Source organism: Cebus imitator, unplaced genomic scaffold, assembly GCF_001604975.1.
Source record: "Cebus imitator isolate Cc_AM_T3 unplaced genomic scaffold, Cebus_imitator-1.0 Scaffold105, whole genome shotgun sequence".
NCBI classification, from domain to species: Eukaryota; Metazoa; Chordata; class Mammalia; order Primates; family Cebidae; genus Cebus; species Cebus imitator.
In genome coordinates, this window is record NW_016107420.1 from 4,627,643 (window position 1) to 4,649,059 (window position 21,417).

Here is a 21,417-nt window from a genome sequence, read left to right on the forward strand (position 1 = left end):
GAAAGTTTAAACACACACACACACACACACACACACACACACACACACACACACAGAGAGAGATTACTTCTTCCTATTTCCAGCCCAATGAAACAATCCTACATCGCCCCAGAGGCAAAATAGATATCTGTGATTGAATAGAGGAAAGGTTTTGAAAGAAAATAGGAGAAAAGAAAGCACAGATATTAATATTTCAAAAGATTCTCTTGTCACACATGCCAATGGCCACAAAGAGACCAGGACAAGAGAGTTCATGTGATTCAGCCCAAAATTGTCATATAAAATTTGAAACCAAATAATAATGAAAAAAAATGGGCTACTGGAAAATCTGCTAGAAAATTAATTCAGGTTTCCTGCCTTTCAGTCAGAGGTCAGTAGAATTAACATTGTGTTTGAGAAACAGATTGTCTTGAAAAGCTGCTGTTGGGCATAAGGAATGAGTTTTCAGGTAAATCACAGAGGCCATAATAATGGCTTAGTGGAGTCATTTGTAAATTATAGTGCTGTAAATTTATAGTTCCTTTACCGTACGTGGGACTGGCAGGCAAATAGATGAGTTTCCAAAAAGTAAAAGAAAATCTGGGTTCCCAGGGACATGATCGTGAATTTCTTCAAATGCATTACCAAATCCTTGGTGGCCACTCTGCTGGTATCACACACGAACAAGAGGGAACGGTGATAAGGAAGAGGATGTAATTTATAGAAAAAAATCTGTGTTGCTGATGCACTGCCACCTCCACCACCATACAGCGCAGCAGCACCTAAACAATCGGGGATAGTAACAGGCTCAATGCCCAGGAAGCAAAAGCAAAGAATGAACTTTAAAATAAACCAAAATAAAGGACATATTGGAAAGGAAAGAAACTATACAGGTCATTTCTGTACTCCACTCAATTTCCTGTGAAAGCTCCGTGACAGTTGGCTGACCATTCTTCTTCTTTATACCCTTGTATCAGTGAAGGTCTTGTCCTTCCCAAGGCAGCCCACTCCAGTGTTAAATTATTAAACCCGTAAGAAAGGTCTCACTTTTACTGAGCTAACACTTACTGTTCTACAATTTCTACTCTTTGGTCCTACCCAAATTAAGCCTACTCCATTTTTTGTATGGTATTCTATTTTTTTAAGATTGTGGTCAAGTAAGAGCAACAAAGATGTGAATGGTAGGAATGAGACTGAGCAAATAAGTCAGTTTCTAAATGGTCTACATCTTGCAGGTCATGCTGGATCAGGTACAAAGAAAAGGAATCCAGTTAGTGGCACATAGCAGAGAAGCATCAAATTAGCTTGCTGTGCAGTATCCCTCCCTCCTTCAGAACATGTGAACATTATGGGACAAATAACTCCTTGCTTTCCTTGGAGTATTAAAGGTAATATCCAGTACAGTCCTCTGCAAGTGTGCACAGGACCCAGCTCTTCTGGAAGTATAGCCATAAATGGCTTCTGCTAATTATTCCCACTGCATGAACTTTCAAAATGCTGTGCCAAGCAAAATATGGACAGTTTTCTTTCTAACATTGCCCAAATGTAGAAGTTTTCTTAAAGTGTTTTCATTAGTTTTCTGCTTTTAATGTGTCCCCTTTCCCCCAATATATGTACCTTGAATTCCCTGTTGCTAAGCTATTGTTTATCTATATAACCATATTTTAAACTCAGTATGACCCTCTAACAATCAAAACTATTTTTCAAAAGAAACCAATACTGAATTCTGGATCTGGCAATCTTTTTGTTGCCCTTGTTTGTATACTGGAATTAATGCCACATTCTCAATTTTCTTTACAAACTCAAAACCTAAATTATCGCTTTGTTCCATTCTTTTGTTTCTCCGATATGCCAGTTTTTCATTCTTTAGGCCTGAGAGGTTAGGGGCCTTATTTTACAGAAAAGTCAAAAATTGAAGCAAAAAGTGATGAGTATAATATTATTAATGAGATACTGTTTTTACTATTCCCCAGAGCTAAAATGTTATCATAGCAAGATTTGAATGAGTAAAAGCTGGTACAGTTCAATTAAGCACTGAAAGTAAATGAAAAATTTTGAGGTAAAGAAACAGGCAAAAGATTACATTAAATTCAAGCCTTTCTTAAAAAAAATAATAAAAGGGCAGGCGTACAATAATTCACAGAAGTCATGTGCTTGGTTTACTCAACCTCTCTGCAGTTACTATTTCTCATTAACTTACCCAAGCCAGCATCACTCCTTAGGGAAAATAAAGGAAATTTTGGCATATTGAGGAATAAATAGAACACTGCAGCATTATTCACTGAATCATTTTTGGGGCAAATTTAGTGCTGTTTTCATGTCTTTGTATTTTTTCTAAGTCTATGTTTGTCAATGTCAATTCAACCCTCCCTGAAAACAACAGAGCTACAATTAGAGATGTAAAAAGCAGTTTGTGTATAATTTAAACGCTGCAAACTGGCAATCTTCTCATGAAAACCACAAACAATTACTTCCATTCTCATGCACCAGTGCATCTGGTGCACCACCAGTTTTGATCTGAGATTGCATATGAATTGATAGTTAATTTCACAGCTAACAAAAAAAAAAAAGCTTCATCCATTTTCTGAAGAGGGTGAGCTCTTTGCTATTCAGTCACAGCACATTGCCATGCTTATCTAGTTAATGGCTTAAATTATACAATCCTCTAACCAAATTCTTTTTTCTGCTTAACTCAGGTAGTTTTCCTGGAGTCAACAGTATCGGATATTTCTAACCCTTTCTTGAGGTAGGCCTAAATCCTGATATGTTGTGAACAATCAGTTATCAGGAGCCCCGTGAAGATGAAGAGTCTTGAATAATATCAAAAAAAGAGACGTTTGGTTTCCATTTGATCTGTACTTTGCCAACTCTGATCAAAAGTAAAATAAAAAAAAACATTAATGGAAGTAAATCCATCTTTGAACAAACCCCAAATAGGCTCGTTGCACTGAAGGGCACCTTCATTAAAGAAAGATTTGCAGACTTCTTAAAAAGACATGTATTTGCATCTATTTAGCTTATACATGAAGAAATCACATGTGGGGAAAATATTTAAATAAACAAAACCACAGAGATAATGAAAGCCTTTGGTACAACATTGATATGCAAGAACATCCTTCAGGTTCACTCAAGAGGAAGTGAGCTTTAATGCAAAGGCATTAGTAATGGACTTTCTATTTCCTTATTAGAATTAACCTTGATCTGGAAGAAAAAGCTTTTTTCTTCACTGTTGAATACATATTTCACTCCATCTAATATATTCCACTAAAACCTTTAAAAAAAAGTGGCACTTGTGCTGGAATTTATTATTCCTGAAATGGGCATTACTAGAAACAAAATCGCTGAGAGAACTATTCATCTTGAAGGAAACAAGTTGTTTCCACAGATCATAATGGTTTTGTAGGGAATGCTAGAATTTCCTTCCCAGCAGGTAGGAGAATTCTCCCAACTACAAAAGAGTTTAGGCAAAATCTGCCAACGGCAGAAAAATGAACTAGATTACTCCTTAAAATTCATTCCGAGCCTATTCTTTTATGCCTCTAGTTTCCAGTTGCCAGTTCTTAAAATCAGAGCAATGAGTGGAAAATATGATTTATTAGCAAGCTGTAAGCACAGCCTGATTCAGCCTCACATATATTTTAATATTTTAAGGTTTGAATTCTATAATTTGAACTCAAGGCCATATTATACTAGTGTGCTGCCTCCATTTCTCTCTGGCTTAGTAGGACATAACATGTGAGGAAAGTAGACATACAGATAGTTCAATGTCTGTCCCACACACTGCAGTGCCTCCTTCAAAGGTACAACATCTGCTGGCTGTTTGAGCTGTAAAAAAATTAAATTAAGTTAAAAGTTAAATTAAAAACTTGAACGTGCCAGGCACAGTGGCTCACACCTATAATCCCAGCACTTCGGAGGCCGAAGCAGGAGAACTACTTGAACCGGGAGATGGAGGTTTCAGTGAGTCTAGCTCACACCACTGCTCTCCAGCCTGAGCAACAAGAAGAGCAAGACCCCATCTAAAAAAATAATAATAATACTTGAACAAGGTGTGGTTATTCTTCAGATTGGATACCTCGAGCAGAAGTGACACTACCTTTACCTTTGATGTTTTGACTCACATAAACATATATTGAATTATAATGTTGAGAATGTTAGTATAATAGAAAATTCAATCTTCACACGCAAATTAACAAGTAAGCTTAAATCTGAAATATGAGAGCCTCCACCTATCCCAGTGTCCTCCAACATACGTATTTCTTGTAAAACTTCAGATAAACTGGTAATACAGATTTTATGAGGAGAAGCTGCTAGAACAACTGGAAAAATAGAAGTAACCCAAGTACATATGGTCTGAGAGCCCAGCAAAGATTATTTTAGAGTCTTTATGCATTAATCGTAATCTGGCTAATGTTGGAGTACAAATGCCTTCATCCAACTCTTGTCACTTCAAGACTTCCCCAGTCCCGGGGATATCACTGTTTCAAAGGAATCAAGAATTCTAATTTGACTCCATATTTGCACTTGAAATTTAACTCACAAGAATCAACTAAATGTGAAAAATAAATGACCAAGAGCATTCTTTACTGTTTGCATGAGTTGCTTTGCTTTTCCAATGATTTCATGGTGTAAAACTTACTAATGAACACCCAGTGAATACAACCTCAGCAATTTGAAAAACACAAAAAATATATCATCTGTGTTGATTAGTGTTATAAAGAACATAAAACATAGCCGTTGTTTAAAAGTTAATATTAATTTAGCTGTGTTAATTGTTTGTGAGTTAATATTTAGGAATTAGTGTTTAATTCAACTGTGTAAATACTTTCACTGATCCCTTTCAATGTCCGTAAGTATATGCTTGTATAGAGTCTAATGAAATATTCTGCCTTGTTGTCTTATTTACGTACCTGTCTTATTCTTGTCAAGTTTATAATTCTTTGATACTGTGATTTATGTCTTGCTTTTTTTTTTTAAACCCTGGGGAAACTTATATACTTGTTTTCTCATAATAGTTGTTCAATAAATATTTGTTAAATTGAATGACCTACTGGCACAGACATCTTGGGTATAGATAGAAATGTAGTAGGAAAAGATTTGGCTTGCCAGACTGCCTTGTAAACATAAACACTCTTTATATAGAGGACAATATTAACTGACTTCTCGACAGGTCTGACACTGGCATTCAACCTGCATAGGAAGTGTAAGTACATTTCCAGTTTTGTGACTGGATTCTATCTCATGCGTTTTTGTTACTTCAAATGAAACCTCTACTTATATCTTTTTGTTGCTCTTTTAACTTAGGAACAGTTCAGAGTTTATCTTGCTGGGATACATTTTTCACCTATTTTACAGATAAAATTGATCAGTTTCAGGAAGAGTTCAGTAGCTCTGTGGGAGCTGTGTGAAAGTCCAGGGTAGGAGATGCAATGTTTTTGCTTTCTGCTTTCCACACGTTTTTCCTGTCAAATTTTTTAGTCAGGTTCTCTAATAACACTCAGCCCCTTTTTGGAATAATGATAGCCTTTCTGAAGAATAATAAGACGTGGCCTCCTAACATAGGAAAGAATATTGGCAGCTATGAAAGATGAAAAGTTGCTAGCATTACTTATGAATATGCATTTGATATTTCCACAACGTAAGTATGGAAAACAAATTAATTAGCCATAAAAAAGGTCCAAATAATACAAGGCAGATTTTAGTGATGCTTAAATTAATTAGAGTGTTTTCAGTGAAAACTTGATGACATGTCAACGTAGAATTTGTTTGTATTGAGTTGAAATTCTATGCTGCTTTCTTTACTGACTGTATAATTGTCTTCCTACTCCCTCTGTGTTACATAGCCAGGAGGGGCCACAGCAGATCCCAAACAACTGGGACCTTGTTAAAAGATAATTTCATTGACAAAATCTCTTCAACAGCTGGCATCTTTATGACATTGAGGTGAACATCGCTCATCCAGCTGTTATCCCAACAGACACATGTTTTTTCAAATAAAAAAAATTACCTTAGCAACAGTGTTTACACTTCAAACAAGAAAGTAGGAATTAAAAAACAATCAAAAATTTACCCCAGTATCATATGAGAAGGACCTTTAATATGCAGCCACAAATATGTTTTCCAGTTATATTCACTTCATTGTCAGTTCCCCTAGAACTAGATCTATGGAGTCTTTTCCAATTCTATTTCCCATTTCTGAGAGCTCGGTACCAGACTATACCTCCTCCAACTTAAACAGACAATCACAATAATGGACTACAAGCCAAATCCAAGCTTCCATATTTTAAGAGACAATACAGCAATTTACTTCAAATCTTACATCAAAGTGTTTCGGGAACTTTAGAAGCAGAGGATATATTTAACCTCTCCCCCCAGTCTCTGTTAACCATTCTGCTTTCTACGTCTATGAGAGGTTAATCAGCAAGTACAAAGCCAGAAGGAATAAACTCTGGCGTTCTACTGCACAGTAGAGTGACCTACAGCTAACAAAAATGCATTATATATTTCAAAGTAGCTAGAAGAGAACATTTCAAATGCTCTTACCTTAAGAAATGACAAATGTTTGAGGTGATGAGTATGCTAATTACCAAAATTTGATCATTACATAATATATACATGGATCATACATCACACTGTACCCCATAAATATGTACAATTATATTGACATATATTATGTTAACAACTCAAAACTTTAAAAAAAGAAGGTATATATGGCATTAGATTGGAAAAGCCACTATATACATGCACACACATATACATATATTTATCTTTCATAGCTCAGAATTATACATTGAACTTGGTGTTATGAGATGATTCTGAAAGAAGTATAGTATTAAGAACACTTTCCTGAACTGTTATTTGAGAGAAAATATACCTGTTTTTAACTTTTAGATTTTTACTCTATTTGTTAGAGCACCTGACCTGCCCTAAGTAGTTGTACCTGAGCTTTTGAAAACGGGTTGTAATTGATAGACACCATCTCACAGGTCAGTCTAAGCACAGAATTCAGACACCTTCTACACATGCTGTGGGGCCTGTAGACCAAGAGATTTACAGAGTGCACGAACAATAGCATGTGTGATGCCATGAAATTGATGGTCAGATGCTTCAGAAGCAACTGGGAGGCCAAAATGCTACAGAGATTGTAGAGGACAAAAGCAAATCACAGTATGCCCACTAACCACCCTTAAATCTACAGAGAGAGCTTAGGTGGGCAGTGGTACCCCAGCAAATGGCCTTGATTTGACTTACCCTCTTATTGAGTCCCCACTTGTAAATGGCTTTTCTTCATTAGAACCAACTGCTTTTTTTTCTCCCTGCAACTTTTGCCCAAACTTAGTATCAAGCTTTATTTCTTCTTTCTGAGTAATTCTAAGCTATTCTACCTGGAGTGAGCAAAAATGAATTAAAAATAGCTTTATAAAACCTTCTTTATCTGTATCCATTGAGTCACAAAAGCTGGACATACACACAAGGCAGAATTATAATGAGAGAGAAAATCTATGTATAAGTACTGAAGGGATTAGCTGTGGCTTACCGCCTTGTTGACATTATTGACATTATCTAGAAGCATCCTGATAAAATATATCATTCCATTATCAAGAAGACATTACCAAAACAGCGAGGGAGGGAGAAAGTGCCCTGCTGCATTCTCTTAAAATTAGCAATGACCTTGCTAATTAAAACTTAATTGTGAGAGAGTAACATGGTGATGTCCCCCTTTGAAAAACTGGCATGGATCCCCACTCATTTAAAAATTGTCACTTATAAACCCAATGAAATTGGCTTATTAAAATGAACACTACTGGAAGGTTCTGATGCTCAGAGATGACAGGACAGAGGGCTGAGGGGAGGAAGGAATGAGTGTGTATGTCTTATATTGCCTTTTATTATCTGAGAGGAAGCTCTGACAGCAAGAACACTGTCAGGAGGATGAAAACAAAACGAGCATGGTAGGAGCCACATTCTCCTTGTTTATTAATATGCATTATACATAGCTCTAAGCCACTGGGTGCCACAGATAGGTGGGTTATTCTCTTCAAGTATATTAATTTTAAACAAGCGTATGAAGAGAGGTTCAAGGACAACCCAGTTTAGTATATCTTATTGTAATTTTTATGTGACTGTTTGGGAAGCCCTTTTAGTCTGGCATGAAGAAAGAGAGTAGATTATTCTTTAAAGAACTAAAAAATTCAGTGAATGCATTAACCTATCTTCTCAGTGAGTCATCCAAATAGCATTTTAAAAAATATACACACACACACACACACACACACACACATATACATTTTCTCTCTCACTTTTCCACTCTAAAATGCTTTTCAACTTACATTTTTCCATGCTATCTCTGACTACTTAACCTCAGAAAACCTATGAACACTAAGGCGTTCCTTATTACGAATGCTAACGTAGAATAGTCCCCAGTACTCTTATCCAAGAATCCAATAAAACAACCTTCTCCCATTTAAAAAAAAAATATATGCATAATAATGGGAAAAAATATTCTTCCTAATCTAACTCAGCTTAGCTTCCTTTTGATTTTCTCAGAATCTGTCATATTTAAGGGACTGCCATGTGAGGTTGTACCTCATTTCTGCCCAAACCCATATTTTCAAATCTGGAAATCTGTAGAAAATAGTAGTGACAAATAGCCTAGGGTTTGGAGCCAAAGGCTTGAATCCATATGTTGACTCTGTCACTTTCTAATGGTGCAATTTGGGGTAATAAAATTAAATTTTCTGGTCCTTAGTTTCCTATTTTTGTCAGATTCTTAAAAGTGTCTTCTTATTAAGGCTTTACTAAAGCACTTAACACAATACCTAAGAGGTGAAAACTCGGTAAACACTAGCCTTTACTCTTCTATGTTCTGTTGAACAAGCCACATAGCTTTGATCTGCTTTTCCTTCTTCTGCTTACCTTCAGCACAATAACATTTGTCCTTACCCAAGAATTGCTTATTGTTTTAGAAGCTCTTCTTTACTCATTCTCGATAAGCATCCCACTTTTTTGTCTGAATTATTCTTCTGTCATTATATTAATAAAATAGTTTATTGAATTCTTTAGGAATGCGATTCTCTAGCAAGCCCTTTATTAAGTAAATTCTATTCATAGCCTGACCTGTCCGACAAGAAATTTAACAGAGAGAGTGAGAGAAGGTGAGAGAAGAAAAAAAGGGAGAAAAGTCAACCAAATAAAATGCGGAAGGAAGCTGAAGTGCTTACAAGGATTTTATTAAGCCTTGACCCAAATAAAGTCTCTACAATGGCAGCTCCTGCAATCAGATGTTATAAGAGCACAGGTTGTAAGAATTCTTAACCCGGAAACAATCCTAGAAAAATGTGCTACATGCAAACACTTTGTCATAAAAAAAGAAATCGAGGCATGAAAAGTTTAAATGCCTACAGCACAACGCATATAACTATTAAATAGTATATACCCAAGACCTAAACCCTACTTACGTTACTCTTAGGACAGAATTCCTACCCCAAAATCTTTGTATCCTCTAGATTGTTAACCTAAGAAGCCATTTAACATTCCAGTCACAAGAAACTGTCTTTAATTTAACACATGTATCTGTCTATCTCCCCGACACTGGATGAACTTTTCCTGGAACAGGACTGTCTATCACATTTCACTAGAATTGCATCTCCACATTCTCCAAATCTTCTGAAGCACTTTGGTTACAGGTGACCCAAAGCCAGCCCTACCCTAGTCAGTAGAGTAAGCACGTAGATTATAATATAAATATAAACATATTGTGAATTCAAAGAGAACAAAAGTTACACATACTCAAAATTATCTTTCTAAACATTTTCACTATCTTTTTAATAATTTTTTAGGAGAATTACTTTTAGGCAGGTATTGCATTAGGTATTTTAATCTCTTCTCATTTAGTCATTCAAAATATTAGATATTCAATATATATTTTTTATGGACGGAATATAATTTAGGTGCCTCACCTACACTTTCATCAAGATAGGACATAAGTGTCTTAAGAGAGAGCATATCCAAAGGCACTAGCTAACGCATGACAAGTCCAGATTTCAATCCAAGCCTCTTTGAGAACAAACCCATTTACTTCCCTCTCTACTTGACATCATTCTAGCCACTTCAGTGGGTCAAAGGCATCATCTTCAGAAAGTGTCCATTACTTAATGGTCCTCAGAGTAGAAATGTATCAATCATTTTACACAGTGAATAACTTAGAGAACATGAATTGATTGAAGAGCCTAGCAGAAAAGAAGCATTTGAGGGAAAGAGGGCTCAAAACAGGTGAGATTTGATTGAAGCAAGGGAGTCAGCATAGATACAAAGTCTCAGGCAGGCCTGATCGATAGAGCAGGCAGTAGCAGCAAGGCAGGGGAGGCCCTGGCAAAGCAAGGCTCTGCACTGAGGAGCGAGGCCGGGGCAGAGGCACTCCACAATCCTTCATGGACCAACCCTGACTCCAACCATCATTTTAAATGTGAAGTGCTCCTTGGATCCGATGTTGAGGGTTTCGGTTTTAGGATTTCACTGCTATTTTCACTCTGAAAGGTCATTAGAGAGTACGTTCGATGGAGATAACTCTGTCTCCAGCTCAGTGTGCTGCTTCTATAAGTGTGCCCTCCTGAAAATAAACTACATCTGGCAACCACTCGTGTGAATTACCTAAATAAAAGACTCACACTGTTAATAGAGCACTTTTGTACTAGTAAAAGAAACCATTAGATTTGATGTTAAAAGAAACTGCTACTGTCATTCACTTGATTGATTGCATCTTTTATTAGATCTTCACTGAATTATTTTATGGTTTTTCTTTTTAATCTGCTCCCCTTTGTTGGGATATTAAGAATGTATATTTTGAAAGTAGTGGTAAAAAATGTGAGAAGTATAAAAATCAAGATCATAAAAGCCTTTTTTCATGGGTGGCATTATGAACATAGCTGTCATGTGGAGTCTGGAATGTAGGTGTATGTTTCAGGGAGTGCGGATTATGTTGTAAAGAGGAGTGGAAGTATAAATTGGAGCTTTAGGTTTTGTGAAAGAAAGGGAATGAAGGCAAAGAAAAAGTAAGCATGGGTCATATATTACAACCATTAACAAAGAGGCCTCCTTCAGTCACGGCCTTCCAACTAATGATTTCTGAAGTGGTATTTTCAAGTACCAGATGTAAACTCTGCTCAGTGGGGCATGCTCTGTTTGAACTCCCTCCCTGTTTTATCATCTGGCAGAGCCTACGTTCCACCTGGCTAACACATCAGAAAATGTCCTAGGTTTAAATATATGTACCTGCATCACCAGGGACCCTGCCGCAGTGGGTATAACTGGAGCATCTGTGTATCTAGAGAATAAGGAATTTGGTGCATGATGAAACAGTTCCAAGCGATGCACACAGCAAGAGAAGTGTGAGAGAAAGAGCTGTTATGGAATTCTGACTGTCCAAATGTGTGCATGGTGATGGGAGCCCTCAGGACTCTGGGAGACAGCTAATAATCATTGTGACAGGCTGTCAAGCTTCCATTTTTCCCTTTCCTGTTTTGCATATTGACCCTGAACTGGGTAGCATGTTCATTTTCTATGCCTCACCACATAGCATCAGGGCTGGGCCAGCCTTGGTGGGAATCTGTGCTAATGAGCAGCCCCCTTTGACAATGGCTCAGAATCACATGCTTGTATTTCTAAATGCTGTGCACAGAGGCACGCTGGTAGGCAAGGCTGTTGAGGGTGCCACGCTGCTGAGGTGCAGAGGATTGCAGGCGAGCGGGGAGAACCTCATTAGCAAGGTCTCTCCTATTCTTCTTGTGTAGCTGCCAGAGGCCAGTGAGTCCAGCAAGGATGTACACAGGCCCAGCAGTGGTTGTGGTCTGCCTGTACTTGAAATACTGGCCTAAGCACCCCATTGGCCATTCCCAATTCACTAACCAAAACAGTTTTTGAATTCAGAGCATTCATCATTGACTTAGGCTGAATTCTTTAAACGCAGGCCCTGAGGAAAAGATGATTGTAAAAGTGGCTTATTAGAAAGTGTTTCCAGGAAAAAAAAAAAAAAAAAAAAAAACAGCAGAGGGAGTATAGAAGTGGAACTGTTACAGGATCCTTGGAGTGTCACTTTTCTGGCTGGAAACCTCTGTGGCTGGTGGTGCCTTTGCCCAAGTTTTGCTTGGGCCCACTGGGCTCGTTCTGCCCACTCAGCATGGTAGGTTGTGTCAGCTCACACTCCTGGCCTGGATCTCACACCTGCCAAGTGTAAGCCAGGAATGGAGTGACAAGGGTTGTGTGAGCAAGCATGGGGTCTGGCCACCGCACAGTCAGACATACCAGCTGCGTAGCAGGGTGGGTAGCTCCAGGTGCCATCATGGGTGCCAGCTCTCTGAGAGGCTGCAGCTGGAGTAGGCACACTGCAAGCAGCTTCCATGGCTGGCACCAGGGAATGTGGTAGCACCTGGACGCCGAGATGCCAGGAACCAAAGGGACCCAAACAGGGAGTCATAGTCCTGGCTAGAGGAGCTCCCAGGTCTGGGATCCTCAAGGGCTGCAGCTCCTCTCTCCTCCTTGCTCACAGTGTGGCAAGCAAGGTGCATATTTCAGCCCTCTTTGTGCTACAGCTCTTTTATCCCTACCATTCAATGGATCGTGAGTTCCTGTCCTATGACCAGGAAGAATGAGGTACACAGACAAGTGGAGGGTGAGCAAGAGGAGGAAAAGCTTTAGTGAGCAATAGAACAGCTCCAAAGAGATTTTCAGTGGGTAGCTTCTTTCCGCAGCCAGGGTGCCCTGATGAGTATTCAACTCCTAGCAGAGAGGAGACCCTGGGGTGGGTAGCTCCTCTCTATAGGCAGGTCCTCCCATGGTCTCCCAAGCTCTCAGCAGAGAGGAGGACCTGGGGTAGGTGGCTCCTCTCTGCGGCTGGCTGTCCTAACATCTGCTTAGTTCTGGCCAAGCACAGGTCTTTTGTGGGACTCAGTGGAGAGGATTAATACAATAATTGGTACATGGTACAGGGTGGCCACGAGTGGGCCCTGAAAAGGCACAACAAATTCTCATTCCTGTCCTTGGGCCTGGCATCTGGCCCCCAGCCTTTAGGCCCACCGTGGCCTGAAGGTGGGGCCTCACTGGGCCTTGCCCCTTTCTGCCCATGAATCTGTCTACCTACTGTTGTTCATGATTCCCAAGCTGTAGGTGCCCAGGGGCAACTGCAGGCCAGTGCTGAGCTGCCTTCAGCCCCCTCCCTATAAGCTTCCCTTCCATGCTCGTCAGTACTCAAAGTCTAGAGGGGGCCAAGGCAGCTGGGGGCTGGAGTGTCATCACTGCCCCAAACATGTGCGCACCCAGCCAGGCTGTGACAGTGCCTGGGCTCAGCCCCGACTTTGCTCCTAGTTGGGAGCAGGTGCCGACAGCAGGGAGAAGCCAGGCAGTGGGAGCAGGTACTTCCAAGCCTGCAAGAGCAGTGGGGACCTTCTTGGGCCCCCAAGAGTATAAGAATGCCTGGGTCCACAGCCATGGGTCTGTGAAGGGAGGGGAAGCCTGGGTCTGCAGCTGCAACTTTGCACCCTGGAGGGTAGGCCTCCGACCTGCTCTGTGGCTCCAAGAGCACAGGGACACCTGGTTCTACAGCCATGGCTTGGGCAGCTACAGCAGTACCCAGGGAGCTCCAGCCCCAACTTGTAAGGAGCAGGGCTCCTGCTTGTCCCCAGCTCCCACTGTCCTCCTGGATCATATATTCCTGGCTGTGCCTCCCTGCTCCAGATAGCCTACCACTGCCATAAGGACCACAAGGAGAAGAAGCTGTGGTAGGTAGAATTATGCCCCTGCCTTTTCCCCAGACATCCACCTCGTAATAACTAGGAGCTATGAATATGTTGCTTTATATGGCAAAAGGGAATTAAAAGTTGCAGATGAAATTAGAGTTGCCAATCAATAGAGATATCATGCTGGAATCTATGGATAGGCCCAATTTTATCACAAGAGTCCATAAATGTGAAAGAGGAAAGCAGAAGTGTAGGTTAGGGAGAAGGCAGTATGAGAAGGATCTGATTCTCCATGCTGTCTCCCAGATGTTGAAGGTGATGGGCAAGGAACAGAATGAGGCCTCCAGGAGCTAAGGATGAGTCCCAGCTAACCACCAGCAAGAAAAAAGAACTTCAGTCACAGGGAATGGAATTCCACCAGCACCCAAGGAAATGAACAAGGAAAACGATTCTCCCCAAGGCCTACAAAATGGAGCATCATGAGACCATATAGAAAGCCTGGCATGCAGAGCTATAGAGTAGAAAATAATACATTTCTTTTGTGTTAAGTCATTAAAGTTATGAGAATTGGTTACAGCACCAATAGGAAACAAATACAAAGGCCAGGTGAAGATGTGATATCCAGCTAAGTGCCACAGAGTGTAACTAGCTCAATTCTCTGGAGGAAATCTGGTGACAGCGTAAGTCACACCTCAGAGTTTGTATAGCGGGGACCAGAGAACTGGGTTTTACACCACAGCATCGATCAAGCATCACTTAAGGGCTAGGAGATGGAGTAGCTGTAGCGAATCTCATTTTCTAGGTATTCTCACTCTCCCAATACACAGGAAAGCCTCTTGCTGCCTGAGAGCAGCCTTCCAACAAAGAAGAGCAGGTGTAGGGAAAGAAGCAGTTAGATCCAGCATGCCAGAAAATGGTGAAGGGACCCAAGGTGGGTGTGAACAGAGTGCTAATTACTGTCTGCTACAACCAACCATCATCATAAATATGCACACTCCAAAACTCTGCTGTTTAAATAATCCTACTGAATTGCTCAAAAGACACAATACAAGCTTTGAAAGTGATGAAGCTTGGTCAAAGCCCAACTTTAATTTGTGACCTTGAATGGATTGCCTAGTCTCTTGAGTCTTAGTTTCTTGGGGTGGGAAATATGAATTATTAATGGGCAGCTTTCTTGCCAGGGCTCCATGATGATTCAATAAATGATCGAATGGAAATCATCTTGCACAATGCCTGGTAATTAGCTAAAGTCAATTCTCTACCTCTTTTCTTCTATGACCTTGGGCCTCAGGACTAAACAAACTCTATAGTGCAGAGGAAGAAGAGATCAGCATTGAGTTTTAACCTGGGTCTCAGCATCCTGCATATTTTTCTATTTTCCTTCAGTTTTTGAGCGTGCCAGTTTCCTCCCATCTTTAGAAAAGCCCTCTTTCTTCCCCAAAAAGTCCTCTAGATACTAAGGCTTTCTTCCTTTTTATAGCTAACTATATTAAAACAGGATTCTGCACTCCATGCTCTATCATCTCGCCTTCTATTTACCTTTAAACCGCTAGGGTCGGTCTTTTGCTTCCAAACTCCAGTGTGTTTATTCTTGAAAAGTGCTATACAGTTAGCCAAAGCTACTGTTTCTTGGGCTCAGAATAGCACTTGACAATGTTGGTCATTCGCTTCGGAAATACATTCTTTTTCCCATTTCTGAGCTGCCTCTTTCTCATGCTTTACCCCCAACCCTCCCGCTGTTTCATTTACTCTGCTTTTCTCTGGAATGTTAGACATCCCTCATCTGCAGTCTTCTTTTGAGCTCCCACCTTAAACTCGCAATTTAACGTCAATAATAGTAGCCAATACTGATTGGTATTTACAGTGTGCCGCTTGACTAAGGTCTTCACATGCATCATAAGATAGTTATTATGAATATTCCCGTAATACAAATAAGGAAACCAAGGCTTAAAGAAGTGAGTGAACGTATCCAGAGTTACACAGCATGTAAGTGGTAGAGCCGGGATTTAATCTAGAAATCTAATTTACACTCACTATTATATTTGACCTCTCCTCCTAATTGCCGCATCCACATGCATGTTTTCAGCTACCAAAAAAATATGTGCTGATGACCGACAAGTCCATATTTCTTGTCTAAAATCTCTGCTGAGCCACAGACCTGTGATCCCTGCAGCCTCCTAGACAGATTCATTTGCATGCACCACAGGCTTTTTTCTGTGTTCCCCAACCCCAAACTCGCATGAATCAGAAAACCGGCCCGTTCTCTTCCTAAGGCAGTAAATGGTACCAGTTTCACTGCCCTATGCCATTCTAGTCTGTCTCATCTCTACATTCAGCCAGTGACCAGATCCTATCATGTCTAGTACAACAGCTCTGGACCCCTCAGTCAAACCTCAATGATGATAGCCTTGTTTCAAGCCACTGATCTTTCTGCCTGGATTACTACAGTTGACTCCTATCCCATCCATCTGCCTTGTCTCACTACCTCCCCCAGTGCACACTATTGCCCAGTAAGTTTTTCAGTCCATCAATCTGATCACAGTATGCCTCAACAGTAATTTCCCAAAGAAGATATGTATGCTCACTTTTCTGTGTCATTGCATGTACTCTCTCCTTTGTCTGGGGCTTCTTTCCTTCCCTGAATACCTGGCCAATGCCTACCTATTCGTAAACACTGTATTAGTCCATCCTCAGGCTGCTAATAAAGACATACCCAAGACTGAGTAATTTACAAAGGAAAAAGGTTTAATTGACTCACCATTTCACATGGCTGGGGAGGCCTCACAATTATGTCAGTAGGAAAACAAGGAGCAAAGTCATGTCTTACATGGTAGGAAAATGAGGAGCAAAGTCACTTCTTACATAGCGGCAGGCAATGGGGCTTGTGCAGGGGAAATCCCATTTATAAAGCAATGAGAACTCATGAGACTTATTCATTACCACAAGAACAGTATGGGGAAAATCGCCCCCATATTCAATTATCTCCACCTGGCCCCACCCTTGACACATGGGAATTATTAAAATTCAAGGTGAGATTTGGGTGGGAACACAACCAAATCATATCACTCACTCACTCAAGTATGGCCTTAAGCAGAAGATTTTTCTGCCTTCACACGTCAAGCAAATGCAATCTCTTCCTTCTCCCTCTATGATTCTTTCAATATGCCTTGCCAGAATGACTATCATACTGGATTATGTAATAATTCAGTTTTAATCCACCTCCCCAACTAGACTATGAGCTCCTGGAGAGCAGGAATTAGGTCTCATTCAGTGCAATAGCCTCAGCACCTAGCACAGAGTAAGAATGTATTAAATATCTGTTGAATGAAAGTTCAAATGAATGGACAAATAAAGAGCATATCATACTGTGGCTCTCTACCCAGACCTTGGGGTTTCCCACAAATCCCTAACAAATGATTTTCAGCCACTTATGTCCAGAAGATGTTGATGCAGATGTTGCTCTTGACACCATATGGCAGTCACAACACAAGCATCAACCAGGAAATACACACCTGTAAACACTTTGGCTGAGAGACACTGTCACAAAGAGAAGGAGGCATAGCCATCTATGAGGAATGATTTCTGTGACCCCAGTTACAGTGGCATGTAGCTACTGGAGATATTAATCAAGGCAGTCAGACAACATTGTGCACTTCAAGATTAAATCTGAGAGGATACTGATATGAAGAGAAAATTTACAACTGGGGCAGAGGAATCCACCATCTTCTTAGAAAATTGGAATAAGGATACTTTTTTTTTCCAAACATAAGAATTACACAAGGCAAAGAAGGGGGATTCAAACATGCCTCCTCTTCTTAGATTCTATTCAGGTTTTCCTTGGAGAAAAGTCACAAAATAGAAAGGAAAAGAAAAGGAGAGGATAAAGGATTTTTTAATTCTTCTGTTTGCTAACTGTGTGGTGGTAGAAATTGCTGCTAGCGACAGTGTTATTACATAGAACATAAAGAATAAAGCACCCTGAAAAGTGTCTATTTATAGAGAAAATACTTGGATACCATTGTGCAGTCTCCTGCTGATGGCAAGAAAATACGCATGGCCTTAGGAAAGAGACCAGGAGAAGACCTGGGATCCAGGACTGACTCTGCCCTAATTAGCTTCCCTAGATACTGTTCCGTGAGATTCCATTTCTTAGTCTGCAAAAGGAGAGGTGGAACAGATAGTCTTTAAGGTCCCTTAAAGCTCTAAGTTGTCAAGATTCTGTCTCTTGAATCACTCTCAGAAGCCACAGAGATTACCTGCCACAGTGAAGGCTGTAATCCAGAGGAAGGCAAAGAAATACCTGGATGAGCTAAGCAGTTGTGTCATAGAAGACTCAAGAATGAGATAGGTCAGGAACAGTGGAAAGGACAAATAGTGATCTTGTCATATCTGTTGCCTAACTGCCACTTCCACCCATTCTAAACTCTTGAGGTGAGACTAGACCATAGGCCCTAAGGAGAAGTTTGGGACGTTGGCTGCTGGTGAGTAGCTAGCCAGCTCATCTTTCAAACACGCTCACTAAGTAAGTTGTTAAATTGAAGCTATCCTCAAAAAAAAAAAGTTAAATTTTCGATTCCGGAGGACAGAAGGGAATCACTCACAGGGAAAAAAAAAAAAAAAAAAGAGAGAGAGAGCCCAGTTGTGCTACAGTTCTGAGAAAAGGAGAAAGTAAAGTCCTTTCAGGTGACCTCCTCTGGTAACAGATTTGAAAATGCTACTAAGTAGCAACAGTACAGCAGTACAGATGGAACAGGTTTTAAGGCGGCAAATAGTAAGTTACACTCTTTTAACCATGTATGGAAGCCATGTGAAATCACAGCACTACAGGGAACTCGGAGGGACTCCAGAACCTGACAGTTGTAGACTCTAAAAAGAGCAAACAAGCTGTCCTGTTACGCCAAGTTCACACATTCTTGGGCCTCTGCACAATGCTCACATAAAAATAAACAGCTCAGAGGCCTTCAGAAAAGGGTCCATCTTTGTCCTCACTCCCAGGGCAGAGTCTGCCGTCAGTGACATGATCTTCTTATTCTGCCTTCCTCTGCGTCTCTGTGTTTATACTTCTATTATGCATGTACACATAATGTACTTAGCTTTATATTTCTTCCTCCAAAAACTGTCATCCCAATTTTTAACAGATTTTTTGATCATTTAAACAATACATGAAAGGGAAAAACACAAAAATCCTAAGGTTAAAGGTGCATCCTCCCTCCTCGGTGGCATTGTTGGGCCTGCGGTCACAATAGGCTCTTTTGCATACTCAACAGGCTAAGAAACGTATGTCACAGTTTGCCTTTTTGTGCCTCCAGTCAGGATGACATATTTACTATTTTCTTACTTCATTTTCCCTTCCATGTGCCACAATGGTTTTCCCTAGGAATCCTGTTACTGGTATTTATTATTGTTGTTGACGTTGCTGTGTTTTATCCCTACCTTATTTTGTTATTGCTTGTATTCGGTTTGCAGCAGGAAACATACACCACTCACCCAAGCTGCACTATGTTATTCAATGTCAACATCCCTTTTTCCTGGTACCTCCTGGCTTATTCCCTGACCATCTACCTGGATAAAGAAACTGTTGCTGGCTTGGGCCTTCAATGGTACCTGTGTGCTTCCTGACTTGAGGTGTCTTCTTTTTTTCTTCCCTTCTTTTGATTTCTTTTTTTTTTTTTTTTTTTTTTTTTTTTTTTTTTTTTTTTTTTTTTTTTTTTTTTTTTTNTCAATTGAAGAACTGTTTAAAAACCATGAACAAGCACTTCTATGGCTTCAACTTGACAAGTTTCTTGTAGAGATTTTATCTTATTTTATTTATTTTTTTTTAAGAGTGAGTCTTGCTCTATTGCCCAGGCTGGAGTACAATGGCACCATCTTGGCTCACTGCAACCTCTGCCTCCCAGGTTCAAGCAATTTTCCTGCTTCAGTCTCCAGAGTAGCTGGGATTACAGGCACCTGCCATCATGCGCAGCTAGCATTTACATTTTTAGTAGAGACTGGGTTTTACCTTGTTGGCCAGGTTGGTCTTGAACCCCTGACCTCAAGTGATCCGCCCACCTCGGCCTCCCAAAGTGCTAGGATTACAGGCTTGAGCAACCATGCCCGGCCCCTTGTTTTGATTTCTTGGTCCCAGAACTCTGGACACCAGCCCTTGACCTGACACTGAATCCACAGGTTCTGCCCATTGCCCGTGGGCTCAGTCACTCTAACCTAATGCCTCCCTGCTTCACTCTTGGACATTTTTCACTTGAATGGGGAAACCACAGCACCCACATATATCAAACGTGAATATAAAGCAAGGAGATTGATTTCACAAGCCTCATACCAAAATTAAGTCTTAAAGCTTTATAGTCATAGTCTACATTTGTCTGTTTATATTCCTATTTGTATATGTATATATAGAGATACTGAATTTAGATTTTTATTTCCTTCCCCTACAACTGTCATTCTATTTTTAACAGATGTTTCACTCTTCAAATACGTGAAGGAAACACAGAATCATGCAGGTAAGTTGCTGCTGCCATAAAACAGGTAGGAACAAAAAGCAGTTTTTTTAAAAGTGTAAATTAACATTGACCTTTGGGGTTGGATTTTAGAAAGTAAGCCCAACAGCTAATCAGAAAACCTGCATTCTAGCCTCACATCTGACACAACTGACCTGAAAATCAAGGCCATGGAACAGGAAACTACGCTCTTCATACATTTTTGGTGGGACAATGCTTAACTACAAGGGAATGCCCCCTACTTTAAATTGAGGCTCTTGGGTATTAAATGCTACTATCAGCCCCCAGATGTCTTAGTCTGCAGGCTGCTGTTACAAAAACACCATACACTGGGTTGCTGGTCAACAACAGAAATTTGTTTCTGGCAAATCCTATCCAAGATCAAGATGCTGGCAGACTGAATGTCTGGTGAGAGCCTGTTTTCTGGTTCATTCAAGGTATCTTTTCGCTATGTGTTGACTTGGTATAAGGGGCAAGGCAGTCTTCTGGAGTCTTAATTATAAGGGCATTAATTCCATTTATGAGAGCTTTGTTCTCACGGCCTAATCTCTTCCCAAAAGCTTTACCTCCTAAAGTCCATCACATTGATGGTTCGATTTCAACATATGAATTTTAGGAGGGAACTAACATTCACCACAGCACCAGACATTTCAACACGCATGTCCCAATGCCCCGCTAGGGGAGCTGTACTACTTCCAATTAAAAAACAATGGGTGACTTCATGATTCCACTTAAAAAGGCATTTGTGGAGAACGGCTTAAGGTTCTTATTTTTCATGAAACAGGACAATGAGATTGACAGCATAGTGTACTGATTTCTAAAATATTAGTTAACCTTTTTGAAACATTTTGGGCCTACTTGTTAATGATTTGTGATGGACTACTAACTGGTTCCCCCAGATCCATTCAATCTCTTTTCCATATGCACTGGCATTTAGGGAGTTTGACAGAACAACAAAATGGAAGAAATCTAAGTCTATCAGTGATGTTGTGCAGGAGAACCACCCTCAGAGCCTGGACCAGCCAGACTAAGACTTCTCAGATCAGTCACTGTATTTTGTGATCCATGTTATAGAAACATTACCTTTACCTGGGCTTAGCCAAGAAGTTAGCAATAACATAGAATAATTATAATAACAATAGCAAGTTATAATAATAATACAGACATTAGTATCTGGAAGCAGGATACTATGTATCAAAGCCTAAAATATG